This window comes from Pseudopipra pipra, chromosome Z (assembly GCF_036250125.1).
Source record: "Pseudopipra pipra isolate bDixPip1 chromosome Z, bDixPip1.hap1, whole genome shotgun sequence".
Classification (NCBI taxonomy): domain Eukaryota; kingdom Metazoa; phylum Chordata; class Aves; order Passeriformes; family Pipridae; genus Pseudopipra; species Pseudopipra pipra.
Genome location: NC_087581.1, coordinates 57461590 through 57482820, shown reverse-complemented (window position 1 = coordinate 57482820; position 21231 = coordinate 57461590). Strand labels below are relative to the sequence as shown.

Below are 21231 nucleotides of genomic sequence, written 5' to 3'. Positions count from 1 at the left end.
TCAAAGTAAAGTTTTCACTATAAATAATGGGTTTCTCATATGCCCAATTGCTGTCAGTTTGGTGGAAGTGTGTAAAAACTCTCTAGTTATTCAAATGTAGGTAATTCACAGGGACCATATCAATGTGGGTCTCATAAATAAATTCTAAGCTCTTCATTCTGATGATCCAGATGGCTTCCATTCACAACTCACAATGCAACTGTATTAATTGGTACATTTATTTCAGTGACAAAGTTAAGTAAGCAAATGAACACACATACGCATTTACTTAAAAGAAATATAAAATCAGCCCTAAGTAGGTTTTGTTACTTGGGGATGTTTTACCTCCTGAAACATGTATCTCTCTGCCTGGCATTAGTCTGCTTAATTACTATATGTGTGTGTTCAAATCTCAGTACCTAAACCTCAATGTAACAGGGTAATGAACTAACACATAAGTGATTTTTCTTACTCAGGGTTTCAGCTTATGTAAATGGTGTATCTGGGCCACAAAGGACTTGACAGTGATCAATAACGTGCATATAGAAATTCATCTTCACGACACTCTCTCTGACACCAATGGTTTGTGGTTGAGGCAAAAGCAGGATCACTTAATTTGGCAGCTCTCAATTACTATATTTGCTGTGCTCCTCACAGACTCTGCAAAGTCCCATAAACTTTTGTCATATGCAGTGTCTTGAGTGAAGGAGTTCCACAGTTTCCCCCCACGTTGCTTAAATAACCACTGTGGTGCTGTTTTGGAGCTTGAGTGGCTAGTTTGATGTCCACTACCACGGAACACTTGAAGCCATTCATGATCTTACTGCTCTACTTCTCTTTCACGTTTCTGTTGAGCAGAAGAATCATTGCCTGCTGTCACTTCTCAGAATCTCATTCTACCATTTCACTACCTTTGTAACTCATTCTCTGAAGTTTTTAATTTAAATACGTTTTTTTTCAGATGAGGAACTGGACATAGTGTTTAAAAAGTTAACTTTCATGGTCTACTGCACTTCTGTTGATTGAAGTGCAGTGAAGCGATTGAATATAATGACATTCACTTATTTTCTCTTTTACTTTCCTAGCAATTTTTAACTGCATATGTGCATTTTTTTTGACATCGTGAGAGCAAGACTTACATTTTCATAGAAACATTAAATTGCTAGATATCAAGCTAAGTGAAATAAGCAAAATACAAAATTGTTTTCATACATATCAGTTTACATTTATCTTCACTGAATTCCATTTTACATTTTAATAACCAGTCATTCAGGCGACTCATATTTAATACTTTAAATAATTTAGTATGATCAACAAATTTACCAAATAACTATACACTACTTTTCCAGCATATTCACATGGTCAAATATATCTAGAGATGCATGGATCCCAGTACATGCCCCATGAAACTTCACTCATGGCCTCTGTCCACTGCAAAAACTGAGCAAAATCACCATTTTCTCCCATATTTTACATTTTTTTTAATGTATGCAGCCCTTTCCTCTTAGGCAGCTGCAGTTTTCTCTCTGTTTTCTCTTAGCTAGCTGTGCAATTTCCTGCAGTGTTTGGTAATACTGACACTGTTAAACACCTTCTAGTTCTTTTCAAAGAAATATTACTATAGTTTCAGCTGTTTTGCCCAGTACTGATCTAATTGTCTATACTCTTCTTTCAACCTTTCTGAAATTTATTTTAAAATTGGAATATAGTTGCGATCTCACATCTCAAAAGCTATCAAAATAATTTTATAAAATTAATTTCACACCACAGTTATCATTTTGACTATTCCGTCCCTGAGTGCCTTTAAAAATCTTAGATGTGTACCTCTTTATTTTGTTTTGTAACACCTCACACTGACAAAGCCATATGAGTTCCTCCACAGGGAAAAGTTTATGTGTAAGAATCTGCCAAAGCCCTTCTAGGGAACAAGCAGAATTAAAAACTTAAGACAATTTTTTCCCTATAACTTCTTCCAAGTGCTTCTGTTTTCCTTGATTATCTTTCGGCATTACAGACTTTTTGCCAGACTTCCCTCTGCTCTGTTGTAGAAATCGAACTTCTTAACTCTTATGTTTCTTGCAACTATTTTAGTCAACAAATCTCTTATGTATCTTGCAATTGTTTTGATTAACCATGCTGTGGTATTTATTTATTTATTTACTTATTTATCGTCTTAATAATCTTCAGCTATCTGAAGGATGACTTCTTGCCCTAAGCAGCCTCTGACACCCTGCTACTTAGCCATGCGTTTCCCTTTTACCCTTTCTCAATCTTTTCTTGCTAAGCAGGATGTATTTGCTCTCTGCCTTCAATACAACACCTTAAATAGTCTCTGTGCCATCTGCTATGACTTAACTCTCTTAGTATTCCTTCCAGGTTTTCTCTGACAGGAGTCCCTGCTTATAATTGTCCTTTCTCAAGTTGAGCCCAACTGTTGGGAGATTTTTTGGCTTCTTTACAGCCCTGCAAGGATATTGAATCTAGAGAGAAATTCAGCTGAAGTAATTTGAACCATATCCACCTGGCTTTTACTTCTTCTCTTATGGGATCTTCAACTATCCAGCCCATGAAAATCATTAATTTAGTCTCAGCAGTCCTCTAAGCAATCTTACCGTAATGTATGAGTCACTCTGTTCAACTAATTTTCTCTGTAAGATCCAGCCTCAGTAACAGCCTCCTACCTTCAATGGGAGCTCCAGAGCAGAGCAATGGCTGTCCTTCTTCCACCCCTCCTCAGACAGCAGCCTACCACTTATCCTGTGGTCAGGTCTTATTTACAGCATCATTGCCTTGCTGTGGACCCAGCACACCACCGATCGCAGAAAAAAATCTGTCCCTTGGGAATATTCATGACATGTGACACTTGGGGTGATCATTTGAGTCAGGAAAGGGACACTTTTATAACATTCTGGTGATCACCAGATTTTTGTAATCTTTTGCTTCCATTTTACAAAATAGCTATTTTAACACGTCCATATTCTTTTCATGAATGATGGTGGTCCTCGTCTTTTAAAAAAATTCAAGTGCTGAAAGTATGTCTTGTAGACACATCCAGAACTGTCAGCATTTTTCTTTGCACATCTCAGCATTTCAAGCCTATTGGCTGCTTCAGGTGCCTTTTCAGATGCCAGGTAATGAAATAATGCACTATTACTCTAGAACCATACCTTCAGGCGCTTCTTATACACAAAACACACATAAACCTACAAAAGGACCAACCAGTCATCATAACATCATATAGTTGAAAAAGTTCTGTTGGTCTTGTCAATATGCTTAGACTAAGAAAAGGGAAACAAAACAAATTTTTTATTGTTTAATGAGATAATCTAATTGTCTGCTCTGGTTTTAAACTTTATGAAAAAGCACTTCAGTGCTAATTATTTGTCAACAATTTCTGAAATCTTGTGTCAAGGTGTTATCTCAGGTGAGTATCTGCATAGTATACAGACATCAGCTCAATTTATATCCAATATTAAATACGCACCTAATGATTTAATTTAAATCTACAAAAATCACGCAATCCGGATTTATCCCAGTGTCACTGGTAGTAGAATAAAACATGATACATAACAGTGCATGTGTGTGCACATACATGTGCACACACTTCCAGCATGAAGTCCCAGTTAAGCAGAGCTCCAAACAACGTGTGACTGATCAGAACTATGGTTTGCAGTGTTATATTCCAACTACATTTGTCATTAAATTAGGCCTACGTGCTGGTGTATGTGCATTATTTTTGCATTACACAGATTATATAAAATCATATCTGGGACCAGGTCATTATTTTTCATATCTCATGTATTTTTCTGAAGAAAACTGTACATTGTATCAGGTGGGTTTTGTGCAATAAAAATTTTACAAACAAGCTGATCTAGAACTCAGAATAGCAGAAAAATATTTGCAAGTAGTAACAAATTATTTCACTAGATTTTTATTGGGCTATTTTCAGATATAAATGAATGCATTTTGTTCACAAAAATAAGAGCTTTCCAAGTTTTATCATTAGGTAATAATGGAAGTCTTCAAATTAGCATTCTGAAATTTTCTTACTGTTTCAGTAATGTTGCCCCTTTCTTAAACAACTCTGAATACTAGTTTCAAAGAACAAACTTTCCAATTTTAAAGTATAGGGTATCAAAAGAGGGAGCAAAACCAAGCCCATGCAAGTTGTGTGTCCAAACAAGGTATTCTAATGACACAGAAATGACATCACAGTAACAAGATTGTAAGCCAACTGGAAAGCTAAATTGTGTGTGAACAAAACACAACCATCATTCTTTAACAAATACAAAAAAGGTTTCATTTATCCATTGCACCAATGGAAATTGACCACTAACTTTCTTTAAAAGAAAAGAGTCATATCATTAGATCATCCCAAGTTTTGCCAAATAACGGAGTCTAATATAAACTTATTATTTCATTTTCTGATTTCCTGACAAACTTCAAAAGCTGTTTATGGCTTCAGAGTCACAAGCAAAGACAGAGCCCAGGTCTTTCACCAAAAAATACAGTAATACGAGCATCTTTTGCAGAAACAGGACTTGTGGCACTTACTTCAGCAGAGCTGGCATTTCATTCATGAGCAGGTAAGGGTGCGCATGCGTGCACACACACACAAAGATACACGCATACACTGGTTAGTACATTAGAGCAGAGCAACACATTTTTAAGATATTTGCCCTTTACAAAGTTAACCACAGATTAATTTTTTTTGAAAGATATTTTTTTCTGTTAGTGAGCACTTAATAGATTCCATAAAGCAATAAAATAAAAGAAAAACCTATTCCGCTTTATAAATCAGATACATATGACTGGATTTAAGGTGAACGATTTGAGTGAACTGGGAACCAAATGCATTACTTTTCTCTTAAAATTACACACAGGCTAATGGACTAAGAAAAAAAATGAAAAAAAAAAGGTTTTTATTCAAAACAGCTCTAGCATTGAAATGTTCAATAACTGTACAACAAACCACTGCATTAGATGGATAACAATGACTGTTCTTAACTGTAAAGTGTAGATCATCCTAAGGAACAACCTCTTATTCTGTAGCTTTTCAAATTACTATCAAATAGTATCAACTTCATGGTCTTGTCAGTACGCTAATACAAACAAAAAACCAAACAAAAATGCTAGCACACACGCACCCTAAAAACCCGCCAACTCCCAAAAAAACTAAACCAGTTTTTGAATAAAATGAGACAGCTGACAAAAGGTCTCTGTATAATTTGGGAAACCACCATTATTAGACTACATTCATGTCATTCTTAAACATCCAAATCTTCACTTACTAAAATCCACTGATTTTAAAAAAAGCCCTAACCATTATATATTTAATTTCTTCCTGTGGTTATTAAAATAAACTATGTTCTGAAATTAAGAGTTAAAATACCTCCTTTTGTTTTCCATACATACTTGCCTATATAAATATACTTCATCATTTTACAAATTACAGTATTTATATTAAAGCTTTCATTCAGCAAATCATTACAGCTTAACAAGAACAAACAATTTCTGTGTTTTGGTTCTGTCTTTAAATCACTTTTGGAGATAATGAAAACCAGCCAAAATGAGTGACTGCAAATAATACAAACAACATATTTATTTAGAAAAATAAACTGAAAACGCTGCTTGTCTGTTAGATTTCTCCATGAAGTATAGACAAATGGCTAGAAAAATTTAATGTCAAATACATATTACAAATGACTTCTTTAACAGTAACTGGGACTAAAATGTCAATGTTCGATAGGAACATTTTGGATGTATAATTCAATAGACTAAATTTCTTGGCTGCTAATATGATAAAAAAAATGGATACTATTAAAAAATATTATATCCCCTTTTTAAATACACCTTATCATGTTGATGCTTCTTCATATATATACATATATATATATGTATGTATATGCATGTATTTATTTAATCCTAAGAAAGGACCATAGTCCTTTCTGTGAAGAGATCCCCATAGTGAAAGAGAGCATAAATGTCTTTCTTCAGTTCTAACTTTTTAATTCCTTTTGGAGCCCCAGCAAAGTACAGCTTGTGGTCAAAAATCTCCTGGGGCCATCTGTGCAAATGGTGGCACACATCGTTACCCTGAATGGAAGTGACAGTGCAAATACTAGAAGTGCATTGCGATGCAATCTCTAACAGCGGAACTTCCTCAAAGTTGGGTGGAGGACAGGAAACAGCATCCTTCTAAGTGATTTAACTTCAATGATGCCCTGTTCCTGTATGGCTTTGAATATGTACAAGGGACGACAGAGGTCTTCTTTCCCCACAGACAGCAACACTCCTCTGTTATAGTAAATGTATTCATTTTCTGATATCACAAGTGCTTCATTTCTCCTTTTGGCTACATATTGAAATATTTGTGGATGCTGGCTGTACTCATAAAAGACCTCACTGTTTGTTACTCTGGTTGCTCAGCACAGAACTCAGGTGTCAGGCTTGGAGACAGTGGTCTCTGCAATGGGGCAAGACATTTAGTTCTCTCATCCTTCTTTCCCACTGAATGGAATTTAAGGCTGTGGCTTTTGCCAGGACTCAGCTTGTAGCTGTCAGATCTGAGAAAGATGACTCAATGTAGATTACATTAGTGACCAGTTGTGCTCTCACTTGAAGGGCTCTTCCATTCTCCACTAAGGATCAGGTTCCTGGTTACTTCTCAGATCTGGCCTGCAAGAAGTCACAATGATGAATCTGATATGCAACAAATTAACTGACGTGCCTCCAAATATAGGTGTTCCTTCAAGCCTGAAGGTGCTGTCAAAAAGAAAAGAAGACAAGGGAAAAGTTATAAAAATGTTATTTTAAATAGACAAAGTTAACAAAAAAGAAAACATAATTTTGAATGATCATTCCATTTTTACTGAAAGCAGGAGTTTAAAAAATTACGATATTTTGAACTTGATCTTTTATAGTTGTACTTTATTATGGGTACAAGCCTTGGTTCTCTGATGGGGTAAATGGGTTTAACTTCAATGGTGTCTTTGGAATCACATTATTTATACCACATGTGAAATCTGGACTTTAATACTTGTTCACAAATTAAATAGAAAGCGAAACTCAGCAGAAGTTTCTTACCTGACAAGTAAATTTCCTAATCACTAAGATACTATATAGAATTCTGATTTGGGTCTTTCAGATTCAGTTCTGTGAAACAGCTTTAATTTGTAAACACTAAAGTAGTCTTAGAGTCAGTGAAGGAGAATAATGCTGCAATCTAATGCTGAGGTTCCCTGGCTGGCTGAGTTTTCTTAACTGTACTTATTAGGCAAGACAAAGCAGCAGCATCAAAAGCAGAGACCTTAGAATACTTACCTGTTGGTAGCTAGGGCACTAATTTTGGTTAAATGATTAAATTCACATCTCCTGAGGAAAAAAGTGAGAACTTCCTCTTCCACTGTTGGTGATTTACACTCACAGGTGTAAATCTGTGAGGAGAGGGAAAATCACTTATTTGCCATAAGATTTTAGTTTTGTGAATCTACATCTTCGTTTGCATTTCGTCTTATCTCATATTGACTCAAATGCTTTAAGCTGATAAAGATTGTCAAGGGGTAAGACAGAATTTCACTCTGTCAGAGAAAAAAAAGGAATCTAAAGTTGATGTGCTATGAATCCTTTTTATTTTTTTTTTCCCAACCACTTAAGCAAAATATCAAATATTAAGGGAAACTTAGTTAGCACTCAGAATTGTTACTGTGGCCCAGTGTAACCCAACAGTCTAGCAAACATGGTATAATAAATTAGTGATAACACTGGCTTGGTAGGAAATTTTTTCCTAATCAACTATTTAGAGTTTGACTTGTATTGCTAATGAAAAAATGAATATTCTAAACATCTGCTAGCAGCTTACTTTTTAACTGAGGACAGTCTTCATATCACTAGAAACACAAAACCCTTTTTCAGCTTTCACAGTTTCAGGCTTCATCTATACTTGGGCTAATGATTCACGTATGTTATTACCTCAGAAAAATTCCAAAAAAAAAAAGTTAATATTGCCCTTGACTGCAGCTTAAAAATAAAAATCTCAGATTCCTATCCTGAACTGTCTAGTTCTTAAGTCTATGGTCTGTAATATTTTGATAGAGAGGCTGTACATTCAGATTGCTATACTTAATTCATCATTATAAAATCCTTTCATTACCACATAACATACCTTGTCAATAATCTCAGAGTGAAAAAAACCCTGACCTTAGCTAGGGTTCAGACAATTTATAGGAGACCATTTTGTTCACTCATCCTTTCTCCCTTTCATTACTTTGGCAGCATCATTTATTCATTTTCTTCCTACCACATCAGTGTTTAGTCCCAAGAACCAGAGAATCAGAGAAACCAATGTTACTGTTTTCCCCATTCAAATCCATTTAACTACACTTCTATAATAAAAAATCTATTTTACTGCTCTGCATGTATTACCTGAAAAAAAACCTATGCCCTTCTGCTTTGCTCTGTTTGTCTTCTTAAAAACTGAGAATGAGTCTAGTCCCCTCTACAATTACATCCTCCTTCTCATCATGGCCATGACCATACTGTCGCTGGACAAATTGCTATTCAGAACTCTGTGCATGGAAAATATTAAGGGAAAAGTCTACTAAAGGGAAGCATCTTCTCACCTCAGAGCTACAGAATGGTTACACCATTGTCAGATACAGAGAAACTCAGCTTCAATTTACAGTATTTAAAGAACAAAATATGCAGTGGCATGATTGGAAGAAACGAAGAAAATTATACAGAAGACATTATCAACTTTGAACTGATGAGTGCAGTGATGACTACCAATGATCACAGAAAGGAATACTTTTAATGGAGCTTTCTATGCTAGGTCTAGTGTCTTTTATCAAGAAAAAGGAGAAAACCAGGAAATACACTTTACATTCAATTGAGAAAATGAGATTTACTTGATTTATACTAAGCTCTATAATTTCCACATCATTTTAAGAGTCTGATAAAAGCCACTGAAAGATTAGCCTAAATAAAAGCTCCATTATTTGGGCTATTTTAGCCCAGACAGTATAATTTGGACACATGTTGTTATCTGTCATAAGCATACCAGAAGTCAGAGAGCAGTTCTCACATATTTAGGAGTATAACGAAAGTTCTCAAGGAAAAAAAAATACATAAAATCACATAGTAATAAATCTTCTTAAACACAGTGCCCATATTTTCTATATATTGTTTAAATAGTAATGACATTGTTTCAGTTACTTACTTATACCTGAAAGATACAGAAATATTTAGATTCAGACATAGACTATTTTATTTATATTAACCTAAGCTTTCTACTCCTTTCAGATAAGAGTAATTACACAGTGTTAATCCCCTCAATAGAAGTAAGAATTACTAAACACAAAGGGAATGTTTTTGTAAAGTTTTTTTTGTTAGTTTCTTTTGTCCAAGAAATCCCCACCATGATCTCTGATTTTTGTGTTCAGTTATATAGTCCTGCTGAGACATCTTTCTCTGAAAAAACTAAACCACCTAAATCTAAGGAACACAGAATGTTAACAAATCCACCACCATACTTTTTAATGATTCCTATTTTTTTCCTCTGAAGCTCCAGAAAACTTATTTATGTGTGATTGCCCCATCCTATTGTTTCAATTCATAAATAATTTATTTGTCAGTGAGCAAAAAAGAATTCCCAATTGCTTATTGGAAATTTTCCCTTCAAAGTTTTGAAAGAGATTGTAAATGGCATGAAAAATATCTAAAGTTACAAGCTTTCTTTTTTTTTTTACACACTATTATTCATTTATACATTGGCAGTATGCATTAAATTCTTGCTAACCTCTCCTAATAACCCTTCCTCAACACGATTATAAAGTTCTTTGCCATGCCAGGTTTGATATCTCCAGAGCTTTCGCTATATATAGTTCTATAGAGTCAATCCTGGATAGAAATCTGTAAATTATGTCTGAAAGTACATGATGAAAATATTCATTAAATATAATTTTCCAACTGAACTCATACTGCTTAAATAGTGTCTTTGTACATATTTACTGCCTTTATCGGTTTGCGCAATAACATGAAGATCGTCGGAATATTGGGTCTGAGAGCTACTGTAGAATAATTTTTTTATAGTGAGAAATCAATTTTAACAGAAGCATGCAATGAATGTCAGGAGCAGAGTGCTTATCAACATATGAACTCATAAAATCTCCTGCTTCTTACTTATAAACTGCTGGCCAAATTGATGTGGTTGGTGCTTGTCTCAATCAAGTTCCAAACAGTTTAGATTTGAGAGAAGTAATTTGTGGGACCTACAGTGCGAAATCACATCTTTCTGTTTGTTGATTACACTAGTTTTCAACATAGGGAACATCTAGGCAACCAAAGCTACCAGCTGACAGGTATCAGGTATCTTGACATCATGGGAGTCAATAGTTTACATTAGGGGTTGCCGTGATGAATGTCAAAATGTCAAAAATGTCAAAGTTCCAACTACAAAATGCTAAAAGGGGACAGAATGGCACTGGAAAAAGTTCTGATGATGTATCATGGGAAATTCTGGCAGTCTTGTTCACTGGTCACAGGCACCTCATCTCTTAAGAGAACTATACATAAATTTTAACTAGAGAAGTAAGAACTTATTTCTCAGCATGTACAGAAAGCACATATAAATTAGCATTTTTAAAATCCCTCAGGCATATTCTTGGCTGAAACAATACATTTCTGTTTACCATTTTCAAATTTTAGAAGCCTTTTTAATCAGGTCATTTTTCTTAACATGACTTTCTTTTCATTTGCCTTTTTGGTCCCTTAGGTGCTGGAAAACTGTTTTGGCATTATGCATATTTTAAGGTAGAATTGGTTATGTCAAGTGTGAATACCTTCCTAGGAAGCCTATTTCTTTTCTTATAATTTTTTGGATAAGTTACACTGTATCCTTCATGAGGATACAGTGTATCCTTCATGAGGATACAGGATATCCTTCATCTCACAAATATTTCTGAGATGTTGTTTTGGATTCATTTTGTCTCTGGGATACATGTTTACTAGCTTTCAACTACATTTTATCTTGTACGTGACTAACATACATAGAAAAAGCAAGAAATTATCAAGAAGACGAAATCAAGTTTGTTTTTACATTTTGCTTCTTTATTTTTCTTTGCGCTAAAGTGTAAAATTTTAGCTCTATATTTAAGTTCAAAATAACAAGTCATAGCTTGTTCTAATATTCATTTACATATAGGCTTCTGATTCAGACTTGCTTAAAAAGCAAATCCAAGTATACATAAATGCTGGACTATCAATTTTTGTAATACGGACAATATCCAGAAGGCTGCAACCAGTTAGGCTGTGGTTGGCGAGGTCACATCCAAAGTCAGAGATCAAGTGGCCACTACAGTTGTACCAACAGCAGCAGGTCAGCAACCAATGCGAGGACTAGACTGGGTGGGTCCCTCTATACAGAAGTAGTCACACTTCAGTTTAGTTACACCCCTAGGAGATATATGCTAAAAATACTATGGAAATGAATTTGATGTTCATTTAATTTATAAAGTACTTGAGCACTACTTTATGAGGGGGTTACTGAAATAATTTATGCCATGTATTCAGAGGACAATAATAAAACCATAAAGCCAGTCTTGAATTTGAGGCACTTGAATATGTAAAAGAAATTTTGGGTCCATTTCTGGTTTGGCTGTAGATTTCTTTTGAGATTACAGGCAATAATTTTAATTTCCATGTTACAAGTTAACGACATTTAATTTCACTGTCCTTTTGACTCTCTACTTATTTCTGCTTCTTATTTTCAGAAATAAATACTCTGAAACACTGAATCTACAAGCCCAAACAGCAAAAAAATAGTTTTAATGCTCTCTATACTCTTGAAACAAATAAACCCTACATTGCTAGTGGTAAACTAAAACTTGTTTCTTGCAGCATCCTTCTCTGAGTATCAGAGGAATGTGGATGGCTAGCTAGACTTGAGGCCTACTGCCACTTTCCCAAATGGGACTGTGTATCTGAGATGCTCAAAGAGAATCTTTTATGGTAATACTGTCTAGGGAACCAACCTCTTCATTCTTACTGCATTTTTTTAAACATAAGAGTTAGCTAATATATGATACTATTTTCATCTTTCTGCCCTTATTTTTGCCCTCCTTTTCATAGTGAGTCAAAGCAAATTTCCTTAATTAGTTTGAATGTACGTCTGTGTCAAATAGAGGTAGAACAAAGATTAGTAAAAGAAAGAGATGCAAAAGACAGCTAAGCCACTAATGTAACTAACTGTTTATTTCTAATGATTAGTGAAATACTAGCTGGTAATACAGTTGGGGAGTTGGTTACAAAGTTTATTTATCTATTTGAACCCAGGCAACACCATAGGAAATAAATATTGAAACAAAAATATTAAGGGTGAAGTAGGTTTGCATTTGCAATGAGTTGCCAAAGAAAGTCACATCCAGTATCTAGTGCTGGGAAATTCCTTATCAACGGTATTGCCTCTTTGCTTAATCTCAGGACTTTGCCATCATTGCCTTCTTACACTCTAGTTCTCGGCAGAAAGTAAAAGAGATGGACAGGTTAGAAAAGAAACCAACACTCCATGCCCCATATATGTCAGTATTTTTTATGCAAGAATTCAGATTTCCTGTGTCTTACTTTTACAACAGTCAATTCCTGAAGCTGACTATCTAACAGAAAACAGCATACAAATCCATGTGACCAACACTCAATGAATAATAATAATTTACTTTGGTATATGGGATAATCTACATGACAAAGGGAAAAAGCTTTTATCAGTCAGTTGAAGGGACATTAGTCTGAGGACAACTGAAAGTTCACACAGAATAGTTAAATGCCTTAAAGGACTTGCATGTGCTATTATTTAAAAAATTTTATGTTTCAATTTTTAGAGTTTAGAAGGTTTTGTATAATTACATATCTTAAAGTGATGTGTGAATGGTTTGAAAATCATTCTCCCCAGAGTATATCTTGCAGCTGACGGATGTAACCTTTTCTCATTCAGCCTGAAGCTAAGAAGGATAGATGAAAAGTGAGCTGGCAGCCCTCCACCTGCTGATTTAAAAAAAACCAAAAACTACATGGGTGAGAGGAGCTATGTAGAAGACAATGTAACTATCAATACTTCCACCCTTTTGGGTTTTTTCTTGACATTTGCTGATCTTTCATTTATTTCAAATTACTCAAGCAATCGAGCAGCCTTGTAGGATTAGGCCTATTTTGCAAGCCAAAAGGACTTAAAAGTCATCAGAAAATATCTGTAAATTCTTTGGTGCAGCTTTTCTACAGTTTGCCTATTGAAGGATGAAATAGTTTGTAATTCTAGATAACAACATGATGTTCATTAACATGTGCTTTACTTTTTCTTTTATCATTTGGCACAAATATTTTGTCACATGAGAAAAAAATATTAATTTCAATGACACTAGATACATGGAGATCACTGAAACTACATTATCCTGGACTCCCTAAACATGCCAATGCAACTAAAGGCTAACAATGCAATGATTCATTACTATTACTATTCATTATTATTCTGGTTAATCAACATATTCAAATTCCATTCTTTTCTTTACAAAAGAAAAGTGGGCTCTATGATGTTGCTGGACTTTGTTGATAGGAATTTTTAGCTACTAGAAATTTTTTAGTAGCTCGCAGCTTTATCTTGGGCAGAAACCTGTAAGTGCAAGAGAGGCCTTGAGACAATGTACCAATGGGACAGTGTTTACGACAAGTCTCCGTGCTTCAAAAGCTTATTGGAAGATTTCCCAGTCACCAACTGCAGCTCTTTTCCACCGCAAGGCAGACTAGAAAGGTTGCATCAACTGCTTGAGACTTCTTCCATTGGGAAAGAAAAACACTGAAGCTTCTACACATTAATTTATCAAGACTTAACCAGCTACTTTCTTGAGCTCTCAAGGAAATTACAGTATCAGGAAGAAAGTGAATAGAAACCACAATCAATACTGTAAAAATGTAGCTGAATATATTCTTAGATTGGAAGATGAAAAAAAAAATCAGGAAATTACTTGGAATCTTCATATGTCTTGTACTTTCAGCAACAACATGCATGAAAGAGATCAACCTGGCATGACATTTACATTGAAGATGTATGAAAGAATCTTCTTATGGAAAGCACTACATACTTTCTGGGGTTAACTTTGGTAAGAGTTTTGACTTTTGATTACTCTACTAGAATATATGTTCTTACAAAATTATAAAAATAAATACAGGAATTTATAACTTTTGCAAATATATAATGATTCAAAGCACTTTCTCTTCAAGGGGTCAACTTTTGTTTCAAGAGCTTTTGCAAATACCTGTATACAAAAAAACCTAAACCCTACTTATTAGCTTTCCTACCCACCACTCCAAATGACTATACGCAAGTCATATGCAACTGATGTCAAAAAGGCAGAAATATCAAGTTATCAAAAATATCAGTGTTAATATTCTTTCTAGACACTCAGTATTACGCCTTTTAATTTATTTTGAGCAATCCTAGAAATGAGCTTCCAGAACACTGTAATGTTTTTGTAATATAACACTATGTTTGAAAAAAAACCCTGAAATTTTGGGTTATCTTTGGAAAAAGGAAAGAAAATGAAGATCAACATTTCAGCTTCTGATTTTGCAAATCTGCCATGAGTCTCTTTTTGTAGGCTGTTTAACCATTTTAAGCTGAATATGCAGAAGTCTAGACTGGAATGAAACAGTATGTTTTGACATTTAGTGATCACTGTTTTTTTCCATCCAGGTCTGATGATGTATAAAGGTATATACAACTGGATGGGACAGTCCAGTTGCTTAAGACATAAGCTCAGCAACAAATCATACCTCCACTTAGCCTTTAAGGAACTTAATTTCTCATAATCATCAGCACAGACATCCCTATCAAAACATACACATGAGACAAATATAGTAAAGAACTACTTCAAGAGGGTAGGGAGAAGGATATGATGATCTCCAGCAGGAAAAGGGGACAGTTACACAGGCAATGATCTATCTCAGTTTCAGATCATTGTAAGAAAATAATGATTTCCTCATTATAAGAGAAATTGAAAGCCATAAAGCATCTCTGGCTTAGACCCTTTATAATGTCCATCAAATACGCTTAAAGGCTTGGCTCATAATGAACTTCTTGTGCATGTGTGTGTGTAATTTTGGGGTTTTTCTTTGTTTTTAATACCAACATTTGCAAACTTTAAGACCTTTGCCAGTGCAGACTGTCTTGCTAATTGAAAATCATTGGCTGCCGTTGCTCCAATACAGGTATCCATGCTCATCTGACATTTGCTTAACAAAAGAGATATTTCGCCTAACAAAAGCAGCTCAGAAATCAAATACAGCCCACTAAACTCTCCTGCTAATGCATTCAGGAAAAGGTTACTAGCAAAATGTGCAATTCAGTGCTTTGCCCATTAAGCACAGGCCTCAAATACACTGTTTGTCTGGTCATAAAATACCTCAATCTGTTGCCCAGCAGTCTCTGAGATGTTCAGCAAAGAGATTAGTCATTTTGGTGGACTGCCCCTGAGTTGAAAACAAGAATAAAATCCCTGGATCTGTTTATCTAAATCAGTTAGTCAGATATATAAGACAGTCTACTGTAAAAAATCATGATTATGTGTGGGTTGGAATTATGTTTGAAGTTCTGAATCTACTGTGTGCTGACTGAGTTGGCTAAGATCCTCTCCAGTGTTGTTTTCCAAGTCACAGTTCAAAATCGGAGAGTTTGCACATCTGCAAATAAGCCACAGATGCTCCAGTGTATATTTGAAACATCTCTTCAAGCATTTCCCCCTCAGCATGAGACAGAAGGACAAAATAACTGTTAATTCTTTTTCAAGTAGGATGGACTTTCTATCTATTGTGATATACAGAAAAGACACTTGGCTTTGTTTTCTATAACCAGTGCATCCAGAAATTCTATGCTCTTGTTGAACTAGTCAAAATTAGCAGAACACATATTCTCAAGTATCTCTTTCCTTGGTCTTTTTAAACCTAATCAATTCTATGGTTCCATGGAATAGAGCATGTAAGAGTGAGTAGCAATACAAGAAATAAAATCCAAAAAGACAGGAGGCTGAAGAAGCTCTATGCACCATATCTGTCAGAGCCTGGAAGAATCTGGAGGGTCATAAACCGCCACCTGTCTACCAGAAAAAGTAAAAAAAATAGCCCTGACAAGTAGATTATCTTTGACTTCTCATTATTGAACTCTATCACTGTGTTCCCTCTTTCCTTTTAATATTAAAATGTGCAAAAAGAAGCGAAAGACAGACAACAGTGACCCTCTAAGGCACTGAACACACATGAGGAATTCAAAAGACCAATTTACTTAAGTCAGGGCAGCTTTCAGGAAAAGGAAAGTTGCACGCTGTACCATATACAACAATGGGACAAATTAAATGTACTTGATGAAAAGCAGCTAAAACAAATGCAGATAAAGGAATTTACACAGCAGATTCTCAGTTGCCCTGATGGTGCAGTAAGCCAGATAAAAGAAAAAAAAAGAATGCAATACTGTAAAATTAAAGAAAATTAAATTCTTTTATCAATCAACTTTCTTGATTTTCTTTGTAGAGTGAAGACAGGATTTTAGACCTTAGTGAGCAGAGCCTGGTAAAGACTGGTGGGTGAGGGTGTTTTGGGTTTTTTTGTGTGTGCAAATAATTGTGTTTTGGACAGCATAATGCAGAGGTGAAGTATTTACTAGAAATTCTTACCTGATTAAAATAGTAATGACCAATAAAATGGCTTTGTTTTCTCCTGTAAACTCAACAAGAGAAGGTCTAACTTCGTCCTGATGAAATTTTCTTCTACAGGTAATATTGAAAAATATATTATTCCTTAGTATCACCTCCCATTTTTAAAGTTATCTAAGAGCCTCTTAATGCCTAAAAGAGCCTCTAAGCATGAACAGTACACAAACTTTTAAGTGAATAAAACTGGAAAAGGTTGTTTTTATTTTGTAGCCACAAATCCTTGTATTTTATAGCCACAAACACCTCCTGGTATAATGAACTAGAGTAATAAACTGAATCATCTGTATCAATAATTAAAAGTACATACTTACTGCTTACAAAGAAATAATGAAGTTTCAAAATTCATTCCCTAGATAAAAAAAAGGCATCAATGTGTAAGCATCATTCAAAGTAAACATGTTTCATTTACTTTTGTAAACTGTTTTACCTGTGCCATAGTGATTTTCCAACCGGAAAACAGGAAAAAAGGAAACAGAAAAACAGGAAAAAACATAGAAAGCTCTTCCATATAAATATAAAAATCACTGCACAAATCACAACTGTAAGTCAGCAATCAGAAAGCTCAGTGATGATGTAACAAAATCTTCATGTACCATATCAAACTGCAAAATATATAATGGACAAATGACAAGCTGACAGCTCAATTCTGAAAAGCCTTTTTCCACAACACCACCTTCCATTTTGAGTGAAGTCTTACCACTCCTCCCACCAACACAGTGTGCTGAACAGTAAATTGATAGCTACATCCTTCTGCAATCTTCTATTAAAAATCTCAGGATAACTGTGAAAGTATTTTACTTTGAGAACCAAATTCTAGGCTATTTTAGGCATTGTCTAAACTTATTCCAGGAGAGAGCAGGTGAAAAAACACTTAGCTGCCTTTGTTGCTGCAATGAGTGTCAGGTAACTACACTTATCAAGAGAATATGGTTTTGCTTAAAGGACTGGGGAGAGAAGTTAAAGAGAAGATTTCACATCCTCTTTGTAGCTTGCGAGAAGTCAGCTTGTGATGTGGGACCTGTGAAGAAAGGACAGGAAGACAGAAATCTGTGAGGTTTTCGTTTGCTGTTTGTGACCATTGAGAAAGTAGGAAAGCTGGCACAAAGAACGATCTGGCTGGTAATCCTGTTTGCAGAAACAGCAGCTCAGGGTCTGGAGGAGACTTGATGGAGAACTGTGGGTAATGGGGAGACTTCAGATGAGATGTCCCAAAACAGGGAGAGCCCTTGGTAGCATGTATATAACTGCTGGACAAACTGCATTTGTGGAGGTTGCAAAAGAGAAGTTCACTCCATCCTTCAGGCATAGGATACAGTAGATGAAAAAAGGGTACTCTGTCCTCTTGCTTACTGCTTTTCCAAAATCCAACCCCCATCCCAGCACTCACTCCTTCCACTCTAGCAGTACCTTCCTCTACCAAACTCTCAAAGAAGCCATGAGCAGCTGAAGCCATATTGCTACAAAGAGAAACACAGAGCGTGCTTCAGGCATAGGGAAGCTGTGAGTTCAAAATGCCTCAGGCAGAGGAAGCAAGTCAATTTGGATTTCTCTTATCTCTAGCAACAGAGGGCAAAAGAAAGGCAGTCTATAAACACCATCTCCTTCTCCAGCAATCTGTAAATCTAGCACATCTGTCCCATGCTTTATTTTTGAGTGAATGAAAAATAGTTGCATTTGTGTCAGATAGAATATCTAAATACTGAAAGGAATGACAGATTTCAGGTTTTCATTTTGGCCATACTAATATACTGTCCATGTTTTACTTTCACTTGAGTGAAAATACACTGGGTTTCCTTACAGAGTTGTGATTAAAAGAATGGATACAAATGGACCCTCTGGCCATGCTGGCTTCCATTACTTGAAACAATGCCACCTCAGATGGTGCTAATAGAGGAAAAGTAAAACTATCACCTTTCTTTTTCTTTTTTATGACTTGGACTCTAAGACCAGTACTGTGTTAGCTACATTTCACATGTTTCTGATTTTAATAGAAATACAGCAGTAGAGCTACAGATAGCAACCAAAACATGAATCTTCTATCTTGCCTGTGGGCTGAAGTCAAACTATACACTTGTTAAAAAAGGGAATTATCTGGTATGCAAGGATTTCCTACAATACAGATTAGAGGTGAATAATTCTTTCCATGTATTATCCTCCTTCCTTAACCCCATGATAAGCTCCCATAAATAGGAAAGTTCAAAACCCACAAGTGATTAAGTGTTAGCTGAACACTCTGAAAAGGATGCAATTAAAATGTGTTCTGTGTTTTAGAAGTTTTAATTGGTTTAATTGAAATACAAGTCTTTTGCTGTTCAGATAGTAATTCTTTAGCAAATCTAAATGTAGAAGCAGTTACTAATATTTTTATTTTTATTGCAACTGCCAGATAGTAGCACTACAAAACTAAGTTGGATGATGGTATCTCAGATATTTTTTTCCCTTAAAAAAATAGGCAATCAGAAAAAAGTAACATAAAATCTTTTGCAGGAGAATCAATATGCTCTTGATCTTGATTAAGACAGTACTATAAAGTTCTGTCTCAGAAAATTACAATATTAAAAAGATAAAACCGCTTTGTTTAAAAGAATTTTGAAATAAGTGCCTGTTAACCAAGATGGAGTTAGAAGAAAAATCATGATTAATAAAATCTGAATTTCTCATTTTATCTTCCAGTAATTACAAAAACTATGTTTAAAAGTCCCTAAGGTGTTATATTCTTAGTAAACTTAAAATCTAGCTTTTATTCAGAAATTAACTTATTCATAAAAATATTAGGTACCTTTCACTACTTACTAAAATACCTGAGTACTTAAAAAGAATTAATTAAAAAAATCAGCTGAAGTAATCACCACTTGATTTAATGCTCTTACAACAGATTTTTCTTTTTCTTTTTTTTCTGTCATACCTTATGAGTGATAAATTGATGGGTTTTAATGGAAGATACAGAAGTAAAATATGTACTAACCATATCACTTAATCTTTCTTACTCTGAGTCAGTTCTGTTCCATGTTGGGTATTTCAGGTTGACTTGCACCTTTCAAACAAGCCCTGTAATACAGCAACAAGGCCACTGCACCTCAGAGCTAGGGTGGATCATTTTAGTATAGTATATGCTTTTACTCGGGAAAATGATCATCTGAAAAATTCGTAGCATTAACAATGAGTAATAATTTTTCATTTTATTTCTTCTGGTATTTACTTAAATACTTCTGTCAAGGCATTGTTTAAGAGAAGTGGAATGTATTGTTGCCACACGATGCTTCCTAATTTGCTTTTTGAAAAATGCAAATGTTCTCTCCATTGAAATGTACATTGATACTCTTGAAACCTTGTCAACATGTTGATCCCTACTGCTAGTGTTCCATGACTATTTTGAGTGACTAGCAGATACTCCAAAATTTCTGACCTTTTCCTAGAGAGTAACACTGTTATAAAATATCCAGGGACAAACGAGCCTATTCTTTTAATCTCTCTAGACTTTAATACTTCCATAGGCATTTATGATTCTAACATTTTAGTATTAGGATTATGACTTAGTCTAAACCTAGGTACCTTTCTCTTCATTGACATATAATATATATGAACTTGTCACACATAAGTGAGGTGATAACTTCAGAATGAGCTGGTCCAGTTACGCAAACTGTAAATCTAAGTAATGCTAAAAATTTACTAAATTTCTCTTAACAAATGGAAATTTTCCTTTTCATTTTGACAGCTATCCAGGTTGCTAGTACTTGCAATAGTCACTTAACTGTGCCCTCATCAATTTCTTAATCATACTAATTGTGCTTTCTGCATGGCTGCTCAGTCTTCTGCTCTTGCGCTGTTCAATGCCTGTTGACTGTTCCAACAAAGTTCCAAACAGCAGAGCATGCTCCCTATCTATTACACACATGGACCTTCTTCCTACAGGTTTACTCACTAATGACTTACAAAATTAAAACGTTCACCAGTTACATAGCAAATAATTCACCTCTATTTTCTCTTATAGCTTTCCTCTTTCTTATGGATTCTCGTGGATCTTTGGAAAGACCAATGAGAATCTCAATGAGCTTCCCTCTGCAGCTCCTGAAGAATTCTGCAGTCAATCCTTACCCTATGTGGGCTCAGCAGCTGATTTTCACTGAGAATCTTGTTTTATTTAAGCATGTAAGATCTATTACAGATAACTACAGTTTTCTATAGCAGACACCTTACAGTACAACGGATTTATGAGCAATTGTCATGGCTCAGTTCTATTTTGAAGCAATAATAGATTTGTGGAAGAAAATTAGTTAAATAATTTGTTTTCCTCTTTTACAAAATACATGCCATGCTTCAATTTAAATAATGAAAACAAAAGAAGATATTGTTATGGCCAAGTAACATTCCTACAGAATATGGAATTTATATATATTTCACACTTACAATATTTGAAAATAGTTTTCCCATGTTTTTGTGTTTTGTTTTTTCCCCTGTTTCTTTTCTAAAATGCAAAGTTCTTTAGCAGTAACAACACAATTTG

General features: G+C 34.9%; 1 protein-coding gene across 3 annotated transcripts in view; it reads right to left on the bottom strand.

Annotated features, from left to right (window-relative positions):
* Nucleotides 1-1257: 1257 nt before the first annotated feature.
* Nucleotides 1258-21231, bottom strand: part of PRR16 (proline rich 16) — a 146091-nt gene continuing 126117 nt past the window's right edge. For all 3 annotated transcript variants that reach the window (XR_010426957.1, XR_010426956.1, XM_064642880.1), the window contains one exon: nt 1258-6744. The gene's annotated coding sequence lies outside the window, so the exon portion shown is untranslated. The remainder of the gene's footprint in view (nt 6745-21231) is intronic.